We start from the raw sequence: 27,999 nt of genomic DNA on the forward strand, positions 1-27,999 counted from the left end.
ATCACCCAGGCAACAATGCCAGCCCAGCAATTTGAGAACCCTCCAAGGGGAAAGAAAGAGATGGTATTTACAGAAACTGCTTCTAATGAGAAAACCTGCAGTCAAGGAAGGCAAACTTGGGAGCAGCGAGTATCAATTTTTACAGATTATAAACAACTCTTTGCTCTTTTGCTTTTATAATTGCATTTCCCTTTGTAACTACAATCCTTATGCTCTGCCTTCCTCCAGAAACACCCGTTGCTACGCTAGGGTGACCAAAGCTGGGTTATGCAGTAACTGTGGGCAAAAGCACAGCAAGCCTTGCTTAAGCTCACTTTGATAGGGACAGCCTTAAATTTATAAATCTGAGAAAATTCTTGCAACAACTCATGTCACCGAGGGACTATCCCTTTTCCTCTGGTGATTTGAACAGCACAGTTTTGCACTGAGCTCCACGATGGAGTATTTTATTTCTAAAACAAATTGCAGTGTCCCAAGTAGGTAAATTCAGTTCAGAGAAGGCGCTGAGCCCAAAGAAATCACTTTTCTTAAAAAAAGAAGAAAAAAACAAAAGCTACTGCTCCCAAATCCTCCTGACAAGCTGATCTTGCTGAAGGTAATCATGGAGAAGTCTCCCTTGCTGGCTGAGGACCTGAGCAAGCAGGACTTGGGGGAACCAACATGGGTGGCTACTCCTCTGTGGAGCTTCACATGGTTTTCTGCAGACAGAAGAAATTAACCCCTGCAAATCTAATCTTAGTTCCTCTGTGTTACAGCTGAGGGATGCCAAGAGTTCTGAAAAGCTCCAACACTTGGTTAAGCAAGGAAACTTAACCACACGGCTGCTGCAGCCTTCTAACAGCCCTCATACATGTACCTTCGTCATTCGCCTTTGTCAGATATGGAGTACCTGCAGTTCCTCCATCATGTGAGAAAGGAGCTAAAAAAGGCAAATGAGAGCAGAAAAAAACTATGGTTTAAAGAATCCTCTGAACTGAGCTACAGCTGAGCTTGCACACAAACAGATTCGGGTTTCACGGACAAGCAGCAATGACAGAAGAAGAAGTAAACAGCCATTTGCCAAACATAACTTTCTAAAACAAGTTTGTCAGAAAATGGCAACTTCAGTGGAGTGAATTAATAGGATGGAATGAACATTCTCAGAGCATCACATTTTTATTTACAGAAGACAAATAAGAAAAAAATAAATACATCTTGCAGATGGCCTGTCTCTGAGTGGCCCTGGTAAAAGCCTCTGCACCCTGACTCCAGGCCAGCCACATTCCAGCTCCAACTGCATACTGCAGAAGCATTAGCAGTAATTAAGAAAAGTGAACCATAGTGATAAGCCAGACCTCTAAAAGAAACACACACGGCACTGATACAATTTTTTTTTTTCCTTTCACTTTTGGTGGACTAACATGGTATGCTCCTTATAAGGACGCTCCTTATAAAGACAATTTCCAAGCACTTCAAAGTTGTTCCTCCACCCTTGACTCACTAAATCCCAGATGGGACCCCATTGGCATCACTCATCCCTGCAGGTCTCCAGGAGAGAGTCAAGGATTTCATGTATGGCCACCATGCAGATACTGCTCTTCCACATCTTCACACAAGTGTCTGAAGTGCAATCCCCAGGAATTTGTTGCATTCTCAGAAAAAGCCTTGAGAACCACTGATCTATATGATACCTCTTGATTACAAGAATTTCTCCAAGAATTTCTGCATCCAGACACCACCCATTTGGCCTACACTACACTTTCAAAAGGCATGCAACCCTGACCTAAAAGCCTCCAGAAGATGGAGAATGCACCATAGCCTGAAATAATTTGCTCCAAACAGCAATATTCTTCCACTGTTACACGAGCACACAGTGTACAGCTTTTTGGGGGGAGGTAGGATAGGGGAATTTGATTATTCTGTGTCATCTCCCTCTTCACACCATAGCTCAGCGCTCACTTGTGCAGCTCACCGAAAGATTAGTTGGCTGGCTGGTTCAGGCAGGCAAGGGTGGACCCTTAAGACGGTTAAGTGATTTGGGGCAGGATGATCACCTGTCCCTGCCCTGCCCACAATTAACTGTTCCATGGCCCTCATCCGTGCTAGGGCTGAGCACCATTGCGGGAGCAAGTAAAGTGGAGAAGTTGAATTCCTCCCAGCATGACCAGGAGCATCCCTCCTCTCAGCTTCCAGGGGTTTAAAGGAAGTAGTCACAAAGGAAGCCAACCCCATCAATGCTCCAGGATCCACCTAAAGCTCAGTGTTTCAAACAAGCAGGAAAATTAGGCAACAAAGCTTTGCACTAAGCTGATAAATCATATCATGTATCTACACTCAGATGGTTGTAAAGAGCATGACAAACTTAGAACAGCCTGCAAATTCCTAAAATTAAATGGTTCTTGGTGTTACAGAGGTCAGCCATCTGTTCAAACGTTCATGTTATAGTTAATTTAACCTTTCTTCTTCCACTCTCCTCTCCTGACTCAAGCATACTCCCCAAGAAGAAGAAAACATGGCTAAAATCACCACAGTTAGACAGCTCTCCTCTTCCACAAAGAACTGTCCACAGAAAATACATTTATGATTACAACAGACTACGGAAGCAAAGTAGAAAAGTGGTGGAAAGAAGTATGGTATCCACCAAAATCTGCAGAGAGCTGGGACTGCAAGTGACGTTCAGAAGGGAACTCCTCAGGTTGTAAAAGCTGTAAAAGCTCCATGACCCTGGCACAGCAGGAGACCTCCATATCTCCAGCCCATCCTTCCCAAACTCTGCTCGGTCTTGCAGGGCTCCTAGAAAAGCTGGACCCCATTATAGCATCCAACTTTAATCAGTCATCTCATGATACAGAGGGCTTCAAAGTGAAATATGACTGCTCTCAATGGATTTCACATACAAAAAAAAAAAAAAAAAAAAAAAAAAAAAAAAAAAAATTGGTCTGGATTTACTCAGCAAGCAAGGCCAGCCCCAGGCTGAAACTGAGCTTATAGTGAGATAAATGGGCTGAGCTGTATATGGTACGAAGAGAGATTACACAAAATAACCAAATTCTGCTGTTTGGCAACCTTTCACAGTCTGGGATATTCTGTCCTCTCCTCTATTCCTTGTAATGAAAGGGGGAAAAAAGAAAAGTGAAGAAGAAAGATAATGAGTTCTCATCTAGCTGAAGAATGAGGGGGACACGAAGACAGAGCCAAAGCAAGCTATTTTCAGGAAGAAACCTGAGCCTGGGCAGGGGAAAAATAAAAAGATGTGAAAGTAAGTGACTGAGAATGGGTTGGTCTTCTGCAACAACCTAACCCTCCTGAAATGCCTCTTCAAAGGAAACTGTCCAATGCATTTCAGATCATGGCTAGCCCTTGTCCACCAGAACCTCTCTGGCACAAAGGAAAAGGCAATACATGCATCTTTACATCTCCAGCTTTAGGCTGGGAATGATGGCTTCAAAGGAGACAAGGCAACATGCAGCTTTATTGTGGATCATTTTAAACAAGAAGTTGGAACAGGTTTTGATGGAGATATTTGGATAAAGTTCTGTAAAACAGACATTGTACAGAACTACCTACTAGGTTAAACACAGCCAAGTTTAGATTGAGAAAAGTGACTGCCTACTTGCTCGGAAACACATCTAGGAATAGATGCGAATCCTTGGTATTGCAGGTGGCTTAATTCAGGGGAATAAAAGTGAATGAATTATGTGGAAACATTGCCATTCATTATTTTCTAACACCTCCAGCTTAAAACCTAGCAAACACTTAGCAGCTTGACCTTTGGGATGTATGTAAAAGCAGTGCTACAGCATCAAAACAAAATATTTTCCTGTTTTTTTAAGTCAGTATGACCTGTATTATTTGAAGAATGGTGGCCTAAGGGAATCTGTTTCACTGCAAAACCGTTTAGGAAGCTGCCATCAGTTTAAAAGCCCGTTGTTGTTTAACGACTGCAGTTTCACATTCTCTCAATGCCATGTATCATAACAGTCATCCCTAAACCTTAGATTTATGGAAACATCCAGCAGCATCACTGCACTCAGGGGTCTGCTGACATTCCCATTATTAAACCACTTTTTGCAGGTTTTGGTTTGCATTTAGACATAACAAGCCCTGGATTCTGCGTGGATGCTGTCAGAGGTGGATGCTGCTCTGGGACTCCAAGGCAGAGCCATTGTCCCCTGTGACCAGGGCATCTCACAGAGCATGGAAGGCTGAAGGGAAAAGGATGCTTGAGATGCAATGAGAAATAAAATCAAACTTTTACATTTGTTTAGCTAGAAATAGAATAAATTCCTTCCCATCACGGGAAGGGTTTGGGAGGGACTGAGAGTATGCTAAGGCCCATTCTCCTACTAAGTCATCCTTTATCCAAGGCACAGAGAAAGCATGTGGCTGGAGGGGAACACAACCACAGAGCTGGCAGACACCTGGAAACAACCAAAGAACCAAATAGCCTACAAAACCAAACCCCTTTCATAACAGACACCACCTACGATCTTTAAAAGGACACTGATTCAAGAGGACAACCTGAAATTTCCCAGGTACTATACAAAATTCAACATTTAGTACCTTCTTGTTTTGAAATGTCTTTTGCACCTGCTATCTTCTATAATATCAATCCTCCATTCAGTTGCTATTTTGCAGGTAAATTCATCTCCTACTATCTTTATAGTGGTGAAGAGGGACCATTCAATCCTCTCACCTGACTAAGTGAGCCACAGAGTCTGTCACATATATTTGGTCCAACAGAAAACAAAAAGCCCAACCAAAACCAAAGCAAAACAAAAGGAAAAAGCTCTTTTCCTCAGATTCAAAACACTTAGAAAGCATATGCAAACTGAAGGAAAGTACTTTTAGTATATTCTGAAACGAATCTGCTCAGAGTTTTGAATCCTGAAGTTTCTACTTTCATACATTTATATTAACGTATCTATCATGCTCCTTGTTAGAGCATTAAAATATTTCATCATCATTCAGAGAGTAGGTATTTTAACCTAGAAAAAGATTTAAAACCAAACTGCCTTAGTGATTCAGTATAAATTATCAAGACTACGACATACAGGTAGTACGAAACATGATATGCACCCTTAAGGATCCATGCCTTAATACTGACATGACATGAAAATTTTTTTAATGGTAAATCCCTAAAATGAAAATTCCTCCCTAAATTTCAGAAATTAGTATTTTTCCTAAATTATTTTTGTCCTAGCATTTCACTGAAATTCAGTGAGGACCAAATACTAATTTTTTTTTGTGGAATGAAAAACTCAGTAGTTGAATCCACATTTACTGTAGCAAATTCACTACATTTTGTGACCACACTCCATTTGCTGATGAAATCAAAACTGAGACAATTAATTCTTAGGCTTCAGGGTGTTAAAGACACCTAGCAAAGAAAACCTCTCCCACTCCCCTGCACGACAGCAGGAACAGAGATACTAGCTGAGATCTATAGCCCAGTCCTCTCCACTTTAACAGAAGAGAGTAGTTGGACCTACAATGATCATCTAGTCTGGGATGAAGCATCATGATCTGCAGTCGGACAACAACAGTATCCAGACAAGGGTGTGATGGCCACATCTGCTTCCCCTGGCGATGCAGGGCAGCTCTCTGGAAGGGAGCAAGTGAGATCTTTCAAAGAGACAAGATCTTCTCGTAATCTCAGGGCAATATTTATAAATACCAAATGCCTAGGGAGAAGAAAATAAAATTGTCTAACTTAGCTCTGACCCTCTTTGCTCACAGAAAAACTAGCTTGCACCCCCAACCCCACTGATGCTCTGCTGGAACTTCACCAGAACCCCATGCAAGAGGGCAATGTCTGGATATGACAAGCATATGTAGATGCAACACTTGGTGGTCTTGGGTGAACACACGCCCCCGCCCCCCAAAAGCACCAAATCAAGCTCCTTAAACAAAACCATTAACAAGCAATGGAGCCCAAGTTCCTGGCTGCAGCAAAATCCTCAGACCTGTAAATCTGTGAGTGGTTAACTTGTTAAATAGTTAACTTTGCTACCAAAACACTTAAATACAGCTAAAGTACATGCTAAGCATAAAAAGGGGTACAATAAATGAGAGGTGGTGTTCTTTTTAAAAAAACAAACACATGAGATAGGTCAAAACCCTCAAAATAGGATGGGGTTTTCAGCCTTCACTTCAAAAAACCTTTTAATTAACATTCAGAAATTTTACTCTGACTTCAAGCCTGGCTATTCTCAAACCCAGCATGCATCCCACATCTAAATTGTTCATGTAATTTATTATGGAAAAATTTACAGTTTATGTTCCTCTACCCTAAACGGTGTAACGGAGATCAGACTTCACCAGCCGATTTCCATACATAACTCAACAGCTTGTGGTCAGCAGGGAACAGGACTGGAAGTCTTTGGAAGACACCAGCTGCAGCTCTGCACTCGCAAACCTACAGCATCTTCTCATCCCTTCAATGAACATGCTGTGCTGCCCACGCCAAACTGTGGAGCATCCAGCCACTACCTCTGGCTTTTTTTCTGTGTAAGGTACAAGTCAAGTAGTTTCTGAAAGCTATTCTGCATTCCTGGTAATTAAGGAGAAAGCTGTAGAAATTCCCATCATTACATATCTACGTTTCAAATGAAGACTTGAAGGGGACGGAAGTGTTCATTCACACTTTTTAGTGGGCTGAGGCCCCATGTGTCTCTATGTGTGTTCATACACGCACAGCTGGGGACCACACTTGAGACAGCCAGAATCCTGATGCCTTTGGGTGCCATCAGCTGGTTAGACCAACTAAGATGCTCGCCAGCCAGGCCACCCCGGAGGAGCCCAGGAGGATGCCCACACTGAGCTGCTCCATCACCACTCCTCCTGTTGACCACTGTCTCTCCTTCCAAATGCCAATGAAGGCCAGAAAGATGACCAGAAACTCCCCCAAACAGACAGTGCTGCACCCCTGCTCTGGAGCAGCCCCCCGTCCCAACAAATCCTGAAGGTGGAAAGTTTAGGAGTGGGCAATGTTCTTCCTACTGTGTTCCCCAGAAAGGGGGCTGCATCCAAACCGCTTATGGGAAATGATCTCTGGCCTACTGTAACTCTTCTAGATAATTCCTAAAGCACCAAAGCAATGTTGTGAAGCCATTTTTGCACCCACAGCTAAAACCAAACCACACTGACTTTTAGTGGTAACTCCTCCGAGGAAACCTATTTTGATCAACTTCGTATTTGTCCCAATTGAGGAAAACCACACCTCACTTCTCATTGCATCCCCTGCCCAAGAAAGGCCATGCTTTTTTACGTTTCCCCTCTGGAAATGCAATGGTTGACAGTCCGTCTGACCCACAGGGATCCAGCTGGACAGACATGCTGTCCGTAGATACCTGACTGCACCCTTCAGTCAACCTCAACCCTAGGGTGTACATTTATTTTTGCTTTATCAGGGCACCAAGCTGCTGCAGGGTGATATGGAGGAGAGGAAGGAGAAAAATATCCACACCAAATTACTGCAGTTTTTTTAATTAAGAGGGGCAGGACCTGATATAAAAAGTCAGTGAGGTGGAGGGAGACAAGTGCTGGTGTGAAGTCCACGGGAGGTCTCATTTGCTTAAATTAGACAACTCCACAAGGGCTCACATGGATGAAACCCACTGTGCTCTCTCGGTGGCTGCCCAAGCAACTCCACTGAGCATTCCCAAACCTGCTACCCCCTTATATCAAAGACCCCCACTTACACCAAAACTTCTCCCAGCAAGTACCAAGTGTCTGACCATAAACCAAGGCACCCTTATTTTATTCCAAGCCTGGCCAACATGATGGAGGTCACATGAAAATAATTGAACAACTCACTGTAGAAGAAAGGGGGGGGGGGGGGGGAACCCAACTCATGAATAATCTTTGCAGCTCTTGCTATGGACAGGATTTGTACAGCCATGCTGATTTTTTTATAAAAATAGTAAATCGTATTACCCCCATGCTGCAAGACCAAAGATTCACAATGATACCTTAATGCAGCTTAAATAAAAATAGCACTACCTGAGTCAATCTGAGCATGATAATGCTTTGTAATCCCAAACTATTAGAGGATGAACAGTTGTATAGCAGTGAATCAACACACAAGATATTTGCATTATACATTCATGCTATAGCAACATCTATACAAAATGCAGAAGGCAGGTGGTGTTTGTAGGACACACAGTACATGATGGGGAAAACCAGCGCTATTATAGAATAAACCAAGTCTGGTACCCCACTACCTCCCAGCTTGACAACCTTTAAAATTTAAAAAGAAAAGCCTGCTTTTAAATTTTTTCCATCACAGTAAAGAATTCATGAAAAAGTTTGAATTTTTTAAATTTTTGAAAAGTGGGTGATCCCCAAGTTTTGTGCACCCAGACAGAATATTCATTCATAAAAAAAAACATGGATGAGCAGCAGTGTGCTACGTTCATTTGGGTTTTTTCCATAATATCCTTTAACAAGCAAACAGCGTATACGGAAAGCAAATGTGCCATACAACACAGAAAAGCCTCAACAGTGAAGATACTAATAAAACCTATTTATAATAAAAACGTAGAAGACAAAGACTAAAATAGCAATTTTTAAACGTGGTAAGGAGGAAAACTGCAAGCTTTGATTAGTGACACATGAAACCATAATGAATTCTTCTTAATTACTTCGTTACATAAGCCACTCACACAAGGTATTTCATTTGCTATTGTGCTCCCCATTTATTCTATTTTAAGACACATTTTCCAATTAATTGCACTTTTTTTCCTCCACTGCGGTATGTATGGCAGACATCTGGCCCTTGCAGCTTCCTCCGGAGGGTTTCAACAGACTGTGGGGAAAGGTAACAGGAAAATGTAACAACACTGAAAGGTCTCCCTTTCCCCAACAGGATGCGAATCCTCAAGCCAGGGGGTTTCCTAAGGCTGTAGCACAGAGGATGCTCAGGGAAAGGGGAAAACAGCTTCAAATTCCCCCTTGTCTTGTCGGCTCCCTCCTCTTCTGCCCCAGTGCTCAGCCCGGTTCTGCAGCTGGTTTTTCCTCCCTACAGAGCCCAGATGCTCACAGGGAAGGTGACACCACAGGACCCTGGATATGGGGACACAGGTGTATTGTGGAGAAGCCAGGGAGATGCTGGCAGGAAAAGTAGAAGAGAAGCTCTGCCAGGAGGTGCTGGGACTCAGGGACGAGGACATCCCGGTGAGGGGGAACATCCTAGTGATGGAGAAGGTCCAAGAGCCAGGCCATGGGGAAGGTGCCCATGGTCCCACTCTACGCACAGGAGTATTTCCAAAAATGCCCCAGCACCAACAACAAGTTGGTGATTTCCACACCAAGCCACAGAAGCCCAACCTTCCAGTACTCCATGTGACCTCCCATTCAAGTGGACCCACCTTCCATTGAAAACAGGTTGCATTTCAGCTCTGCTTTCAGTTTAAAAATAAATGTATCACAAAACCAGTTTGGTAGGACAGATCTGTCAGTCTTTGGCTGCAAAAAATTTCACTGCAAAGTTCAAGTTCTGGATGTTGCATCAACGCATACCAGCTCTGGACCAGAGAAGTGAGGGGCCCTGTTTCAGCTACAGAGCCACGTACCCATGCAAGCAATGGGCAGTTTCTGCGGTTGTTCATGTCATTTTATGACCCATCCTCTGCCTTCCCTGGCCATAGGTTGCAGCACTCACATGTTTCTCCAAAACAGCACAGAGGCTACAGCAATGCCACCACTGTGGCCCCACTGCATCACACCTGGGACCGGGATCGCCCCTCATGCCCACATCACATCTCCAACCTCCCACAGCACAACCACCCCAGCAGCACCCCAAAACACACCAAGGCATGAGAGACCCCAGCACTGTCGCTGATTTGGCCACCCTGCCCAGGGCAGCCCCAACACAGGCGAGTCTCCCACCATGTGTCTGGCTCCCTGGTCTCCGCTGCTCAGAGCTGCTTATGTGCTTACAGGCAGGAACACAGCTAAGCAGCTTGCTGTGTCAGGGCCTCCAGTACCCTGTCAGGAGAGCACCCAAGTGCCTGTTGCCCCCTTCCCCAGCTAACACCCTTGCCTCCAGATGTGCTCAGCTAGGGTAAAATTCAAGGTATTTTCAGGCACTTTTGTATATATTTTGTTTTCACGATGCTATACTTTGCTCTGAAGCCACCCAGGTGCCACTTAGCCACCTTACATTTTGGAAAATGCCCAGCTGGCTCAACACTGGTCTGCCTCCAAGTCTGCCTCTCACTGTATGTTAAATACAAACTGACACAGCCAGGCTACCATTAGGCTCCATACAGAAACTGTTACACTCCAGAGATACTTTTTCATACTGGTATGGATCATCTATTGGAATAAAGGACACAACTGAATTTGAAAAGGTGAGGAGGAGTATAAACACCCAACAGCTCTAAACTCTGCAGAAGTGCACAGAAGACCATAGGGCTGCCTTCATGCTTTTGAAAGCACTACCCAAAGGGACTACTCAGGAGAAAGAAACATTAACAGCCTTGAATATTAACAAGTTGGGTTTTTTGCTTATAACCCATTCAGGTGTTACCTGGATCAAGAAAAGAAAATCCAATTTTAAGTACAATTTAAACATACAGTTTAAAATTGCCAGGCCTTTACATATGTGCTATTGCAGTCACCAAGCCCATACTCCCCTCTGCCCTCAAGAAAAGGGAGCTTGATTCATCTTTCAACATCTCAAAAAGATCAACTAATGATTCAGGTCCCAATATAGCAATTATCAGTACAAACAGCATGCAGGTTTATAATACAGATCCAGGCGTAGCTGTGGGGCTGGGAGAGGAAGGGTTTATAAGCTATTACTCACAAGAGCGTTTTGGCAGAAGGCACACTGGATTCATAATGCGGCCTTACAGGGCTCAGGGTTTACAGACATAAGCCTTAGTCAGAAGAACCATCTGGGGTTAAATTAGCTCCCCTTATACAGAAAACATGGATAACAAAGTTTATTAGGTAGGAGATGTTTTCAGTGATGAAAGAAGTAATTGGTGACAAATACATTTAACGGGTATTAAATAAGACCCTTCTATAAATGTTAAATAAGCATCTTCTGGCCAAAATTAACACATTTAAAGTGGACACAAGCACAGTACAACACACCAAACCCCAGCATCTTCCCCTGCCCCAACAAGAAACAAGTGCAGGTGGCTGTATTTTACCTGTACAGACACTTCAAATCAACCTGGTATCATCTGTAACAAAAGGCACCTCATCTATGGAAAATGTATTGATTTGGAAGATGGAGAAGTCCATTAGAGGTTTGGGACATTCAACTGTAGTTCATTAGTCAGTCTGAACACACAAGAGCTCTAATAGCTTGTATCCTGTGCACTAGGGAAATGCAACTAAAGAATAAACTTCCTGAGCAATTAATGGGTAATGATATAATTTGGTTAATCTCATTCGAAAGTAATCTAGAATTGAAAGAGGAAACAGGGTACGCATTTCTCCAGAAACAACAAAACAAACAGCAAAGGGTGCTACCGAGCAGAGTCCCGGCTGGCATTTGCCGGAAGAGATCGGTTCCACCAGAGGAAAAGAAATTGGACTGATTTACATCATTGTAAGAGGTGGCTCTCCAGCTGCAATGCCACAGCACTGGCATTTCTTAGCAATCTCACTCTCCTGCTGCTCTTTACCAATTTAACATTATGCTTACTTACAAATAAGGACCCAGTGAAGTGCATACAAACTGAATATTTGGGAGTCTTGGGTGCAGACAGGACAAAATCAGGACACATGGCCGAGATTAGCACAAGTTACGCCGCTTGTTTAACCCTCTGGAAGTCGCATTCCTTTAGATTAACAGTTGGACGGAACAGAAGGAAAAAAAACCCCTAAGGTTGCTCTCTAACACTGAAAACACTTGGTCCCACTGGACAATGTAGGTTTTTGGTAAAAAATACTGTGTGTTTTGTACAGATTTTCCCTGAAGCCAAATATTTTTAAAACCAAAACTTTCATTTCATGAATCAAGTCTCAGGAAATTCATTTTGGTGCAAAGGTAAAGCTTAACATTTTTATGCCAAACCTCTACTGAAACATTAGGCCTGTCAGCTTTAAAATTTAAGCACACCACAAACTCAAGCAAATGCAAACTTCTGCACCAAATGCAGAACAAAACCCAACACCTGTACTTTCTATTACTAATTTAATTTTTCTATTACTGACTTAAAGAGTGCCTTGAAAGGAACAGGCTCTGGAAAGTACTCACCACCTATCTTGGAACTTCTTCAGAGAAAGTCCACGGGGCTCAATTACCTGGAGGAGAAGACACAAACCAAACATGCTTTACATTACAGCTTTCTTCTAAGTGACAACCTTCCCACTTTTTGGCCTCCCCTGTAAAAACCAATTTTCCCAGTTGAAAAATAAATTAGAAGTAGTCTAATCATGCAAAAACTCTGCTCCAGTTCTTACCATACACTGAGAAACAACTTTGTTACCTGCATTTGCATTTTGTTATCTGTCCTGAAATAGAAAACAGCTCCCATGTTGAAAAATGCTTCTCTCAAATTCAGACAGCACATTCTTTTGGCATTCAGAAATCTGCTGAAATCACCCTTCCTACTTTAAATCTTTTTTGCAAAACTCATCTTTCAAAATAAGCAAGTATCAAGTTCAGATTCAGAAGGTTTGCTTGGCTTATACCTCAAAATATTACTATGCCATGATCTAAAAAACAGGTGAAAAAGAAATAAAATATGAGAGACAGTTTCAAGTTTTCTGGAGCCATTAAGCATTGCTCTGAAAGGTTAGAAATCACTTCTCTTTCTGTTGAGCATGCTTCTCAAGAAAGCAGAGTATAATAATTTGCATCCCTTCAGCATCTGCCAGCTATGAATCCTGAAGGTTCATCAGTGCTTAAGGAGTCACAGATAAGAGCACCAGGAGCCAGCTCACCTGCTCCTGTGATTCCTAATCTCTCAAAATCTGTGGATTAGAAAATTGAATACAAGTGACACTACAATCTCCACTCTCCCACAGAGCTGACCATGATTTCCCCCACCAGCAAGGCCAGGCACAGCTAGGAAGCATTCATCATCTACAGACCCACCACACCAAATTCTTTCCTGCCAGACCCTTGTCTGACCCAGTACCCCCATAACTTCTACAACAGGATTTGGGACCTATTCCCAGGTGTCTTCAGCCCACCCACAACACACATTTGGTCTGCCCAACACAAAACCCCAGCCACTGAGATCCCAGACATTATCATAGCCACCCAACAGTCTTCTTCAACATTTCACCATCCCTACGAGTTTCTTCCTTCCATGATACCATTCAAACTCATTACTGCTTCCCCTAACCCCCACAGACACGGGACAGAGTTTTCATATTTCTCCCTTCACAGCAGTGTTCCAGCAAACCCATTGCGTCAATCTTTCGCCTTCTCTCCAGACCAAACATCCCACTCCTTCCCATCTTTCCTTTTGGGTCCTGTTCTTCACATCCCCACTAGCCTCTCTCATTTTCTCCATCTTCCCCCCAGCTGCAGTGCTCTACACTGGCTCCAGTATTCCAGAGATGCCAAAGCACCAGGAGATGAAACACAGGACACAGCAAGTCCATCCTCCTGTTTACAGAAGACACTTTCCTGCTGCTGGGGCAGGATGATGCTGGAAAAGCAGGGTGTGATCCACCACATTTTCCAGCAGAGCCTCTCCAATCACCCATGGGTAGTCTGTATACCCAACTCATTCACCAACAGTAACTGCAAGCCCATCCTAATGCCTTCATGTGTGAATGATGGAGTCTCCAAGATAATTTTCTGGTGTTGTCCAAAACTATTTGAAAATCTAATCCCAGGTGACCTCCCCTAGTTTGGTGTTACCTGTTGAGCCTGAACCAGTATCTTATCAAATGTATCAACTACAAAAACCCAAGCCACCAGGTCCACCTCTAGAAATCCCCACCCATTACTTCTGAGCTTGATGACATACTGGGGCTAAGCCTGGAGCACAGTGAGCACACCTACACTGCATCATCTATAAGGCAAAAGGATCACCCAAATCCCTTTTCCCTAGCTTCCTTCTGAGAGTAACAAAACAGTGTCAAAAAACTAACTAGGATTGAACTACATCATCTCATCTGCTCTCCTATCCACAAGACCTGTTACCCCATTGGGGTAACACTGGGGTCTGACATGATTTGTTCCAGACTAATCCATCCTGACTGTTGCTCACCGAACACCAGAAGATGCCTAGGTGGGAAATAATATATTAACTTCCAGAAAAATACTTTTAAGTCAGACTGACTGTACTGCAATTCCATCTCCTCCTTTAAAAAAAAAATTAGCACTGTATTTTTTGCTTTTTCATTGTTATTGAAACCTCAAAAATTCTTCACAGGTTTTCAGAAATAATCACCCAGAAGAAACTGTAAAGAACCAAAGTCAAGCAGCCAGATGAAATCCAGCTCCTTCTACAAATCATGAAAGTGAGACAAGTGTCACAGAGTTTGAGGTTAGGGCATCCCACCCTGCTGTGGGGTCACCAGCCACCCCCTGCAGGTGCCCTCTCCCCTGATCATTGGTGGTGCTGGTTCACTGGCTTTTACTGAAGACTAACCCTGCCACATGCATCCTCCCAACATCTGGGGGGTTGTTTTAAACAAACCCTTTCCTAAGGCTGATAGAAACGGGAAGTAAAGGGCTTTTCTCTTTGTTTTATGGGAGTGATCCTAAATGGTTCTTTTCCTGTTTTATCCTGGTATCTTCCCTTGTCAGTGCCAGATGTTAACTACATCAGTCTTCTACTCACAGGAAGGAAGATCCAAGACTCCATGAAATTTTCTATTACTCTTGAGATCCTTGGGTAGATGCTCACAAATGGTGCAACTTGGCAGCAACACAAGCATTTAAACTACTCATTTTCGTGCTTTTTAGGAAGAGAACCTAGTATCCTTATTTCATACAGGGACGGATGTTATCTCTCCAAGCTGCCAACCCAAAGAAGCCCAATGGAAAGGCAAGGTAAGGACTGAAAACAGTCAATGGCAAAATAGGAGATACAACCCAGAAATTCTTCTGATTTCTGTGTTGCTGATACAAAATTGTTGTGCCTCCTCCATTCAACAAAGCTTACAGAATAGTGCAAGATTATTTGGCCATATTTATATGTTCAAAATAAATGACATTTCCTAGTCCTTGGCTAGATTCTGGCATCCCAAAAGACTTTTGGAAAAAAAATGGCTAAATTCTTATAATCATACAAAATCTTTGCTCCAAACCGATGGAGTAGAGGGTAACCAGACAGCACATGTTAATCTCTATGTTAACAGCACATGAAGCATTTAAATCCACTGCCAATTAAAAGCAAGGTATAATTGAATTAGCAGAAGCAACTTATGACAAATTCAATTACAAGGCAGAATGAAAGGAAGAGATGTCAGTAACTTTTGAGGCTGGGCAGGAAGAGGTGAGAGTGCATCAATCTACTATTTTCAGAGCTGCTAGCAAAAAGCTTAAGGAGGAGACGGCTCTCAAGACTCATTTGTAAAGATCCTCCTTATAAACAGAATTTCATCGACAGACCAGAGAAACCAAGGTGACAAATTACTTTTTTCAGACCATGCTTTGACCTATGTGGCAGGAGTAAAACTCCCTCCCAATGGTCATGCATCACCCACCCCTGACTTCCCCACGGGCACTGCAGCTCTGCCACATTCTGCAGTGTCCTTGGACCTGCCTCAGCTTGGACCAAAACCACTGTAGACACCTTTATTTTAATTTTGTCCTGTTTTCCAAAGTGATTTTAACCCCATTCCTTCAAGTCACAGAAATTAATACATTAAGCAGATTTCTTTCTATGTGATGGAGAAGGCTCAAGTGTTGTGGGCACTTTTCTTCCTTTAATGGCCACTATTTTACCCTGCCTTGTTCTAGCCTCCATTTGTTCCCCCTTGGCTGACACTATCCTTCATCAATCTCGATGCTGATTACCAATCCAGCCCTCCCACACCTCCAAGGTTCAGCTTTCACAACTGCATTAAGACAAATCAATACTGTTATTAATGTTGCTATGTTTGTGTATGGTGTGACTTGCCTGCAAACACCACATGCAGCAGTGGAGATAAAACCCAGCACTACACAGAAGACTGCTCTCCCTTATTTGCAATTTCTTTTACAACTAAACTCTGCTATTTTATAAAATTTTGGGTTTTTTTCATTTTTCTTGCAAATGCAAACTGGTGAGGGCTTGTAGGACATACAATTTTGCAGTCCCCTTTACATGTGGGTAGAAATAGTCCATGGACTATAGCCAAGAAACTAACAGTCCTGCCACTTGCTATGCAGTTGGGTTAGATATTGTTGTAGGTTCCTTCCAACTGAACTATTCTATTCTAATTTTCCTCCAGTCCGCTCCAGCCAGCCAGTACATCACCCACAAGCGCACCTCACCTTTGGATGCTGCACTTCTACACATGCTTGTGGACGCATTCAAACTGGATGCGTGCCAGCTGACAAACTGCTCTGGAGTGTGTCCACCTACTCCTTCCTCCATAGCATAGTTCTCACTCACATCTTGCCCCCTTTCTCCTCCTCGCCTTTCACACCAGGTCTGTGAGCCACCACGCTCAGAGCCACCCAGCAGCTCTGAGAGGTCCCACCTCAACATACAACTCAACCCACAGTGCAAACTCCCAGAGGACTCTAACCTCCAGGTTTGTTTTCTTTAAGGCCCCTACATCCCAAAAGAAGGGTCAGTCAGTTTACCCAGTCCCTCAAAGGACTGTCACTACTCAAGCTCACTTGCAACCTGCCTAAGCCCCAGGGATCACTTACACCTCATGGTGTGGTTCAGAGCCCAGATGGCACCGCAGCCCAGTGCGGGCTCACTTCCCTGGGCGCCCAGGCAGGCCACCTGCCCAAAGCAGGACACTAGCCCATACTGAGCTCGGAGTGTTACAACTGGAGATTTAGACACCGGCTAATGTAAAAGCTAATACAAGTGCTCTCCGCAATACCCTGCTATAGCTGCCTGCAGATACCCCTCAGGCTGCGTGTCCCCTGAGGGGCTGGTACTGCCTGGAGAGATTTCTGTTGCGCCAACACAATAAACTGCTGCCCCCCCATTCTCTGCCTTCAGTACTGCTAGCAGCACCTCTCCCATAACTATTTCACCTAAGAAACGTGCTTGCAGCACCCCCAGAAATGTACTATAATCCAACCACTGCAATGGGAAACCCATGTACAGGGACCCTACAGCCTCCCCAGGAGTATCTCAGGAAGCGTATGGTTAAGGTGGAGACTGAACGTAGCTCCCTCCAGCCGCAGGCCATTAGCCAGCCACAAGTGCCTCAGCTCTGGCAGCAGACCAGAGATGGACCCTATACCTGCTTCCAGCTCTCACCACGACCGTGCAATACTGAATCTCAACTTGAATGCATCAAACTGGACATATGGAGCGAGACAGTCACACAGCCCAAAAACTCTCTATGAAAGCTCCCAGCAGTCGCCATAGTGAATCACCACTTCTCACAGGGAAGGCTGTCACCAGGCAGCTTGCAGAGCATGAAGGAAATACCAAGCACCAACAGTATCAGGAATCGGCAACAAGGAGTTCAAAACATTCCTCGGAGGCCATGCTTGCTTATTTGGAGCACCTCCTGCACCCACTGACTGAACAGACTGAAAAGGCCCCCAGGCTACTTTGACCTCTCATGCTGTAAAGCAGTTTGCATTTTCAGGTGTTCAACTCCTGACAGCTCTCTGCCTTCAGGCTTTCTCTCTCTGCAGTTTATTTGGACAACTTCTCAACACAAATTTTTGCAACCTGAAGCCTGTTGCAGCATCACCGGGACCTACACCTGCTCATGAAGCCACCCTGACACTGCTGGATGAATTTAACCTGGAACAGCGAGGTGAAATGCAAAGCCAGGTCCACCTCTCAGTAGAGAAGATAGAACAAAGAACAGTGGATACTGTACCATTAAGAAACAAAAAACAAACAAAAAAACAACAAAAAAACATGGAGACTGGGGCTGATAGGTGTTGCGGGGAAGGTGGTGTAATCTCTGCCCTGGCAGAAGGTTGTTTTCCTTCGGCAGTCAGGTCTCTAAGGTAAGTCAGCAAGTCCCAAGAGTATGACAAGATGTTTACCTGGGTGCTCAAATGTAACCCCCCGACTGAGTAAGAGACCTATGTCTCTGTCTAAAAGACTGTGACTTGTGCTCCTACCCAAGCAGGAACATCACATCTTAACTGTAAAACATAAGAGTTGGGCTCACAGGAGTCACAGAAATCCTACCAAATGAATGCAGCTATGCCCTCAATTTTTACTGTGGCATTTTAGGAAACACAGCATCCTGTCCTGCACATCTCCAGTGCACATCTGCTGTGCTGGAGCTCTCTTTACAGCACAGAAACACATGGAGTACAATCCAAAAAGCCTGGACCTAAATAAGTAGAAGATTAGGTCTACAGTAACTGTTGTTTCCACATCTCCAAAACTCCACTCTGAGCATCCTTGAAGATTTATTTATTGAACGCAGCTGCAATGTAGTGGTGAAACCACTGACTAAAGAACAGTCTGAAGTGTGCGGTACAAGAATCTTATCTCTGGCTGATGCTATCTTAACACAAACAGTTATCCCTGCCAGATTCAGGGGAACAACAGGGAAAACAACAGAAACCAAAAGAAGTCCATGCAAAGGAGAAACCTACATGCCAACAGGCCCTATCATGAAATACATCATGGGCTAGACTACCACAGATTCATCTTGGTGGAGGCAGATGCAATTCCCCTGGCTTCAGAGCAGCTTTGCTCACTTCAGCGCAAAGATGCAGACTGCATCTCTGCATTATGCATCAGTTTTGGCTCCAGTCCCTCCTGCTAACAGACCCTCTCACAAGTTAGCCAGTAACCTCTGGCCACTGAGGATGACCATGCTGTGATGCCCACTTCAGAAGGGTGAAGAAGCTGTACAAACATCTCCTCTGCCCAATTCAATGGTTAATTAACATCTGCAGCCCTTAGCACAGTTTTACACAAGGAAAGCTATTTGGCATATTAAACACACCCCAAACTTGGGTTCCACAAAAGCAACTAAAAGTAAACCACAACAGGGTAAGGAAGCTTTAAAAATTGAAAGGTAAGCAATGGCTTTTTCAGAACAACACTAGGGCTAAGACTAGAAGCCAAGCTGATAAACCAAGCTGGTAAATTGAGGTTATAACAGAACTGGTTGCCAAAGTAAGCTGTATAAGCCCACTTACTGCACTAAATTCCCCCAGAAGTTGTGTGCACATGAAAGAAGGAAAGGAAGGCATGGAAATTCAAAGACTCTGCCAACTGAATGCATTACATTTTATTTAATCTACTTTAAAGTGTCAGAACAAGATGAATTATTTTCACTTAAATATTTTTCCCTTACTGAATTGAAGGGTTGTTTTGGTAGGTTGTTTTTTTTTTTCCAAAAAGACTACTGACAAATGCGACATACAGCCTGGTCTGACACACAAGCAGTCCATCTACAGTTAAAAGGGATACAGCCAGTTGGGGACAGAACAGTGCCAGTTATTTACTCTATTTCCTCTTTTAAACTTTTTCCCAATACAATTAACTAAATTATGTCATTACACATTCATTGTTCAGGAAGTTTCTCTCTTCCCTTTTTTAGCCTCCTTTTCAATTGCAGTTCCCTGCTTCACAGGATGCTCTAAACTAAACATTACATTCAAGTTACACAATAAAGATTTGGAAGGGATGGAGTGAGTAAGGAAGGTCATGGGAAGGGAGGTATCTGCTAAAATAAGATTTGCTAAGCAGCTACACAGGACATAAGTGTCAACTGTCTTTTATTAAAGGAGACTGCAAATTTCAATCAGCTAAGATAGAAATCTGCATCATAGATAGACATCAGGTGGAGGGACAAAGCAGAGCAGTGGTTCAAAGAGTTCAAAAACTTTTCAAGGATTGAATAAAGCCTGAATTTATTCAAAAACCAAATTACACTGATAAATGCTGTTATGGCACAGCCAAGGTGCCTTGTGTAATAGTAACTCTCTCTACATATTGAGACTCTTTTACGCTACATAAAACCACACTCCAGCTACAGAATATGCAGTTGCATTTAAATTGAGTTTATCACAAACTAGTGTTCCTGGGCAGATCACTTACTTGTCTAAAAAAATTTACACATTCTCATCTTTACAATTATAAGGGAAAAACTACCTTGAAAGCAAAGCAAAAACTAGACACACCATTGTCTTAACCTCCAGAGAGCTGGAAAAGCAACAATTAGAGCAAAAATTCCTGCACACATCAATCATGGCTTTAGAGGCTATAAAATATCAACCTCAGATGACAAAGATTTTTCCAGGCTGATGGGTCTTCCCTGCTCTGCCAGGACAGGCTGCTGCTTCCCCACGGGCAGCCCTCCCACAGTCTGCAGCTTACCTTGGCACAGGCTGTCCTGGCAGAACTGGGGGATGCAGAGATGTGGTTCAGCCAGCAGCAGGGCTGTCTGAAACACAGCCAGATGAACCCCTTCTCCGTTCCGTAGGGACACTTGGATGACAGCGCTGGAAGTCTCCTCCTCTTTGTACTTGGTGAGAGCCACAACCTGCATGAAACCAGGCACCTGGACTAACAGGTGACCACCTTCAAGTCTACTCTTCAGGATGTCATTGTTGCTACTCTGGTTAGGGATTGATTTTTCTCTCTCCTTCCACTGCTGACTGACATTAAGAAATGGGTTTAAACGCAGGCTGGTAACAGAAAGCAGGAGCCTAGCATCTCACAAATGCTGTCACAGACAGAGGTGGCAGCAGTGGCCAGCCCCAAGGAGCTCAACCAGCAGCACCACTCTGCCCCAGCACCTGCTCATCCTCCTTGGGTCAGAGTCCACCCAAACACCAGGCACAAAACAGCGAGTGTGCTCACAGGGAAAGAAGGAGGCACAATGCTATACCCTTCACGATATTTAAAGTCACTGACAGTTCACCTTTCTGTCTAATGACTTACACCAGGAGGCACACTCGTTACAAGCCCCTGAGCAGACATTAATATTCAATAATTGGCCCAGCATTTTGCATGCGTACAGCTCAAGAATATTAAAACTTCCCCAAAAATGTTTTTGCAATGCTTTCATGAAATTGAGCAAGCAATGTAGAGTGTTTTTGATAGAAATACACCTCCCCACCAAACGCAAAAAGCCATCAAGCCCATAATATAAGACCCCAGCACCAACCATGGGCACCAATCATCTGAAAACAAAGCCTGACACCAAGATGCAGCTTACTCAAAATGTTCCAACACAAACTGGACTAGACAACACCTGGCTGTGAAGCTCCTGGTGCCCAGAAGACAACGACTAAGCCAGCTGCTGAGAAAGACCCTTTGAACATGTCCTGCAACAAGCCGGAGCTTTGGAAACAGCCAGCAAGGCCACCTTCACCTCCAAACCATGCCTTCTGAATTACACCCATAAAAATGAGAACTCGGTAAATGCAATTGTTTCTGGTGCTATCAGTTCATAAGAGCTTGCCTCACTTAAGGGACAGGACTTCTGGAAAGCTGCAGCACACACTTTGCTAACAGAGTGCCAACAGTCTTTGTTGGGCGTGATGAAAGACAGGGGCAAAACCCAGGAGATCTAAGAGAGTAGAAATCACAGTGTGGCTGAGAAGCTCAGATCTGGCAAAACCCACACGCAGTAAGCCATTTTGTCAGAACAGAAATGCCCTCCTCTGACGGGCACAGCAGTTGCTTCGGTTCTCTGCTCTGGAACATCCTTGGTACCTTGGCAGGCATGGGTGAGGGAATTTTCTCCTGCAAAGACTCCTCTCCTCCTCCTGGCTGTCAGGGAGACGTTACTGCTCTTGCAACCACAAGCTGCTTTGGAGGGCTGTTCGTGATCTCAACAGGACAGGACAGACTCTGCTCCTTTGCAAAGTGACACCAGGGTCAGGAGACTTTCCACAGGGACATGCCTGGCTGGGCAAGTCAGTCTGCAGGTTCAGGGCATCCTTAAGGAGACAGAAGAAGAGAGCTAGAGGATGAATTAAAAATGAAGAGTGGTCTTCCCTCACTTTGTCTATCTCCTGAGAAAAAACACAGCTCTTAGTAACTGAGCTTTAGGGCCAGATTTAGGAATGAATGCCATTTTAAGAAGCATGACATGGGCAGAACAAAAAGTTGGGGCTGCAGACTACACAGTTCATTCTCATTTGCTTTCAGACCATTACCACAGCTCCAATTACCTCAGCTGGAATGAAATCCAATTTCCATTTTAAAAAAAAAAAGTCTTCTGCTTATGTTTTCTGGCACCCCTAGAGAGCCCCTGGCTGGCCCAGACATAGCTGCCGCTCCTGGGACAAGCCTGACATTGAGGACCGCAGCACCCCCAGGCTCACATGGCTCCCCACAACCTGAGAAGGGGCCACAGCCATCACTGAGGGTGCAGCACCCAGCAAACCCCCCCAGCTGATGAGTTACCAACAGCAAGAGAGCCAAATTAAATTAAAAGGTCTCCCACAACTGATTTCCACATCAAACTTAAGCCAAGGGGAATCGCTTGCTATGGGATTTGGGGGAATCGGCCCCTTAGACCATCCAGGCTTCACTGCACAAAGCCAGGAGAAAGGTTGGACACAGGCACATTCTCATTCCCATTTAAAGGTTCTGGCTTTCAGTGACTGGTCACAAAAAGGTGACTGTCAAATACCTGTTATTTCCAACCTCAGTATTATTTTGCCTAAGTGCCTCCTTTACTAACTCTCATACACAGGAGCACCTGTTTTCTGGAAAGCCCCCCAGAATCCCTCTGAAGGAAAGCTGACATACATGAACTCAAGAGCAATAAAACTCAGTCTAGCAAAAATCAAAGTAGTGTCTAATCAGAGAGGGCCTTTTATGCTGAGTTCACTTTCTTCTCCCCTCTCCTCCGTACAGCAACTCCAGCTCTGTCGGTACAAGATCTTTAGGAGGACAGACACTGGGGAGATGAGACGGAGAGGTGGCACAAGACACAGGGGTACTGACCACTGAAGAAGAAACTCAAATTGGAAACTGGGAGAAACAGCAGAAGCCCTGGCTTGTTCACAGGCAGTGCTTTGACCAGTCTGTGAGAAGGATGACAAAAGGCAGCTGCCTGTAATACCAACCAGCCAGGCAGCTCCTGCCAGGCCTGTGCTCCAAGCCCAAGTTTCAAGCTGCTTCAGTTCTGGTGAAGGGGATACAGGGTTTTCAAGCATCTTCTAACATATTTAATATGTAGCTTATAGGCCCTTTCCAAAGCACCACAAAGTATGCTTGTTTTCTTTTGAACACACATTTAATAATTAAAGTTAGTGCTAATGTATCCACATTAAAGTGGTTCTTATGCATCCACATCCTCCCTTGTGACTCCCACTCCCCTCGTGCACAAACAGCTTTCATCAACCAGCCCCAAATTGTCCTCCAAAGGAAAGTCTGATTCTCCCCAGATAAGTTTTAAGAAAGGCAAAGCGATGTCTTTGGTTACCTGCTAAAAAAAAAAAAAAAAAAGCTTCACTAAAGAGAAAAAGGAAAGGACGCCCCACAAATGCTAACTGGCTTTGACAGCGGCTATCTGCAGCACGACCAAAAGCAGTGAGCTCTCTCCCCTCACACCACGGGCAAGCTGCCAAGGACAGAGCATCCTGCGCACAATGCCCTTTACAGAGAAATAAAGAAACCTGAAAAAAAAACCTGCTACCTCCGAGCGAGGAAAAGCATCCCTTCTGCACAGACACGCTAGCCTGCGTGGAGCAGAGGTGAATGAGAAGCACACCCACGCCCTGGCTCCCGGCCCCCCAAAGACATTTCTCTTCCTCCCTCCTCCCACTGCCGCCACCCCCACCTATTCTAAAATGACTTTGCATGAGCCACGTGCCAACTTTCAAGCATCAGCAAGATCTGTTTCCTTATCCCATGCCCAAGCTGTACCATCCATCAAACGCTTGTATTTTCAAGAAATTACAAGAACTCGGGGCTTGCACACCAGAAGACACACGTGCATCCTTCCTCTCCCTGGGGCACTTGGCATGAAATGCTTCTTGCATTTCCACTGGTGGGAAGTACATTCCCAATGCTGGCACGCTGCATGGTTGGGGAATCAAAACCAAACCCCTCTGCCACTCTGACTAGTCCACCGGTTAATTCATTACGATAAACCCATTGTCAAAAACAAAAACATAATTTAATTGCTAAACCAGCTGCCCAAGTTTAGCCATTGCTCTTGGCAAGCGTAGCAGGATCTCAGTACGCTTCATTTTCAGCAAGCATCTCTGTAGGTGCAAGACATGCCTTCCATCCCAGAAATCTCCAAATCAAGTGTTTTCCAACCCAAGTCGGTATTTAAAGTGACACCATCAGCTCAGAACACCCTTCTGAATACATTAAGATTACAACAACTGAAATAGGATGCTAGTAAGCATCCTTTCCCCAATTGTTAAACATGTATTTATCCAGCTGCACCCTTTCCTATTTAGGCAGCCTGATCTTCCTTGAAAAGAGGGCAGAAAAAGAAAATAAGACTAAAACATATTTGTAGAAGTCACCAAAAAAACTGGCAGAAGGTCTTAAAGGCTGGTGCATGAACTGTATGTAACTATAGCTACATCTACGTTTCACTGCTGGTTTTTTTTTTTCCCCCCAGCCAAATTTCAAGTAGATTATATCACTTGATACAGGCAGTTTGATCATTGGAAAGCATGTGGCGAGCAAGAGTAGAGAAAAGCTGACCAGGCCGTAGCTGGCATCTTTCGCACAGAAAGTGGTCGGCACAGGCTTCCACAGTTTCTCAACTGACACAGATCACCAGGGAGAATTCCTTAAACTACTTGCTGCTTTCTTTGACTTTAAAAAAATACACACCTACAGGACAAGAAACACTGAAATAGTCAAAGTACCACTGCCATCTCTTCCATCCTGTTATTCACAGGTCTACATACCTACTGTGCAAATCATAAGCAGAATTTCTTAATAATAATAAAGGCATATTTCATGCAGTGCAATCCAGAAGAACTACAATATTTCTTAGATTACAAGATGGATCCAGCTTCCCCCCCCAGCTCCTGCCTTCTAATTCCAGTGCAATCAGTGCAGGAGAATGCATAATTCATCCCGCAGTCGATCCTATGGGTCTCCCAGTCATTAAGAAACATAACACTGAATTTCCAGAAAGGTCACATTTCCAGGAGGCTCAGCTGAAGAATGTTCTCTCCTACCCACTGAAAGACTCAGGGAGGTAAGGTAAGGAGCTCCTTCGAGTATGTGCCCCTGTTGTCTAAGGATTCACAATTACCTTGATATTAGAACATGACAATAGGCAGAAGATACTCATCTGGCAAAGTCAAGAAACGCAGAAATCAATGGGTTAATTAGCAGGTTAGCAAAACATAAGTTTTTATACAGCAAAGGGCTGAGGAAGTGAAGATAATTGTTTGCATTTGTTATACTTTCAGGATAGTAGAGAATTATTGGAACAATAGAAATTTCAGGCATTGACTTAAAACATTTTCAGCTCATTAAGGCTAAAATCCAACAATTTTGCAAGAGCAAATCCTTCCACAATCCATGGGTAGGATCCCACACAACAAAGTAATACAATCAACATGAGCTAAGATAAATCACCTCTTGCCAAAAGAAATTTAACTTCAGTTTGAGTTAAGCTCCATGAAGATGCTGAAATTGGACCCAAACTATTTTCTAATACAGGCAACGAGCAATTAAACTGATCCCAAATACAGATGTTACAGGCAACATCCTAGGAACATGTGGAAAAACAGATTTAAAGGGGAAAAAAAAAAGTCTGTTTTTCTTCTATTCACTGGAAAACATACTGCATTTGTTACTGTCTGACCTAAAAGCCATGCTTGAAGGAAAGACCAGCAGTTCTCTGGAAAAGTGTGAGATCCTCCCATCAGTATCACCACATCTTGCATACACCAACAGCGCAACCTCATTTCTTACAGTCTCACATCACTAAAAACAAGAAAGAAACCTCCAACAATATAGAATTTTAATTCACATTGCTTTCTTGGTCTACCAGCATTCTTGTCTCACATCAAAGTAATCAACACTCAAAAGAATATTATCTTGCTTGGAAAAAATAAAATCATGTTGCGTAAGTATTTTTAATTGCAACCATTTCTAATCATAGATCACATGCTCTATTTTTGCCCTTTTTGTTGGGTTTTTTTTTGGCAGAGTCCTAATCCAAGTTTAATGTTGCTTAGGCTACAAAGTAATCTCCATCATGGGCCCCCAACAACCGGCCCATGTTATTGCCATGCCCATGAGCTGGGGTGGCAGAACCAGGCACCACGGTGCCAGCTGCGACACACAGCAAGCAAAGTGTCGCCTGCACCTACACAGCCACAGCCCCCTTGGAGAGCTCAAAAGCTTCGTCTACACTTACACAAGTTCCTGCCGGTGCAAGCATCCAGCCCCAAGAGCAAAGCCCACTCCTGCAGCTGGCAGAACTCTTCTCACCGTTGCAATTCCCTGAACGGACTAAGCTGTGCCAACAAAAAGCACTTTTTTTGCCAGCAGAGCTGACTCCTCAGCAGAGCTGCTGCCAGCGTTGCGACAGCCACTCCACAGCGGCACACGTTTTTTTTTCCTCCCAGTTTCCTACGCTTCCACTTCCACACAGAGAAACCCTAAATTCAAGGCAAGAAACCAAGGAGAAAACAGGTGTCAGGAAGAGGCGACGCGTACCCTGCTGCCTGGCCAGCATCTTCCCACCTAAGGGAAGATGTGGGGAGATTATCTGCCTTTTTCCCCTGAGCCTCACCACACCAAATCAAACATACGCAGTTGTAAGATCCTTCTGCCTGAATTGAAGGGCTCCTGATCCAAGCACCTGAGAAGAGTCGAGGCTCCGGGAGCGCGGTGGATATTCTGCCCTGGAGCAGGCAGGGCCTCACACAGGCTTCTCCCTGGTTCTACTCCCCGACCACCATGGGAAGCACCCGATGATGCTGGTGGGACCCCACGCAGGGCTGCGTTATCCTGCCAGTGGGCTACCGAAATAGCCCCCTGGTCTTTGCTGCAGTTACATCTCAGACAAGGAGAGCTTTCAAACCCATAACCACAACAAATGATTCCTGTTGTGAAAACTGCAGAATATTCTGGGGAGGGAGTAACTGATTCCCACACAGAGAAAATTTGATCTCTCTACCAGATTTTCACTTGAGAATGTGATTACAGGATAACGCCCAGTTCCAGTGCCTGTCTGTAACTATTCCTGTGAAAAAACTCAGGATCGTGCCATGAAGGTATAAATTACCCAGCTGCGAGCAGGAGACACAGACCTACCGAACACCCAGCTGTTTGTTTCAGCAAACCCTTCATTCCAGATGGTGCATTACACGACCTTTTCCCAAACCGAGCAGAAACTTATCTGCATGGAAACTTACTCGTAAACACACTTGCTTTGTTTTATTCCCTATTTCTTCCGATTCTCGGCACTCTGGCAGCTATTGCGCGCCGAGCCCCGTGCTCCGGGCGACCCCAGCACCCCGACGGCTGGCAGACGCCTTCGCTGCCGAGACCTCCGGGGAGCAGCGGGGTGTCCCCACTTGCCCCGGGTTCAGGGGACCAGGGTGACCTTGGCCGCAGCCATCCGGCCTCCGGCGCGGCCCCTGACATCTCCCAGGGGAGCAGACTGCCAAAAAAGCCTACTCACCAGAGACAGATGACAGCATTTTTTAGAGGCCGTTTGGGAAGGTGGCAAATAGGAAGTCCGGATCCGAGGGAGTTGACTCAAAGCGCCCTGCAACATTCACGCGGCGCGAACTTCGCCGGGTAAACCATTAACCACCATCAAGCAGAGCTGCGTAACTCCCTCATCCTCAGCCGAGACTCACACACCCCCCGAACACACACGCGGGCTGCATGTGTACATATGCACACGTACATATGAACGTACCCGCAGACATACGCGCACACCCGGACAGAGGGGAGGACACACAAATACGCACAGATGTGTTCTCCGAGGGCCGGGGAAAACGCCGGCACTGCCCAGGGCTCGGGGCGAGGC

At 44.5% G+C, this 27,999-nt stretch overlaps 1 protein-coding gene across 1 annotated transcript in view; it reads right to left on the reverse strand.

Moving 5' to 3' along the window:
• Window positions 1–27,739, reverse strand: part of HPCAL1 (hippocalcin like 1) — a 64,421-nt gene extending 36,682 nt beyond the window's left edge. Inside the window, exons 1-2 of the mRNA XM_026844824.1 lie at window positions 27,646–27,739; window positions 12,200–12,246 (exon numbers count right to left, since the gene is read on the reverse strand). The gene's annotated coding sequence lies outside the window, so the exon portion shown is untranslated. The remainder of the gene's footprint in view (window positions 1–12,199; window positions 12,247–27,645) is intronic.
• Window positions 27,740–27,999: the final 260 nt, after the last annotated feature.

The sequence above is a fragment of the Athene cunicularia genome (assembly GCF_003259725.1).
Source record: "Athene cunicularia isolate RWA chromosome 3 unlocalized genomic scaffold, athCun1 chr3_part1, whole genome shotgun sequence".
NCBI classification, from domain to species: domain Eukaryota; kingdom Metazoa; phylum Chordata; class Aves; order Strigiformes; family Strigidae; genus Athene; species Athene cunicularia.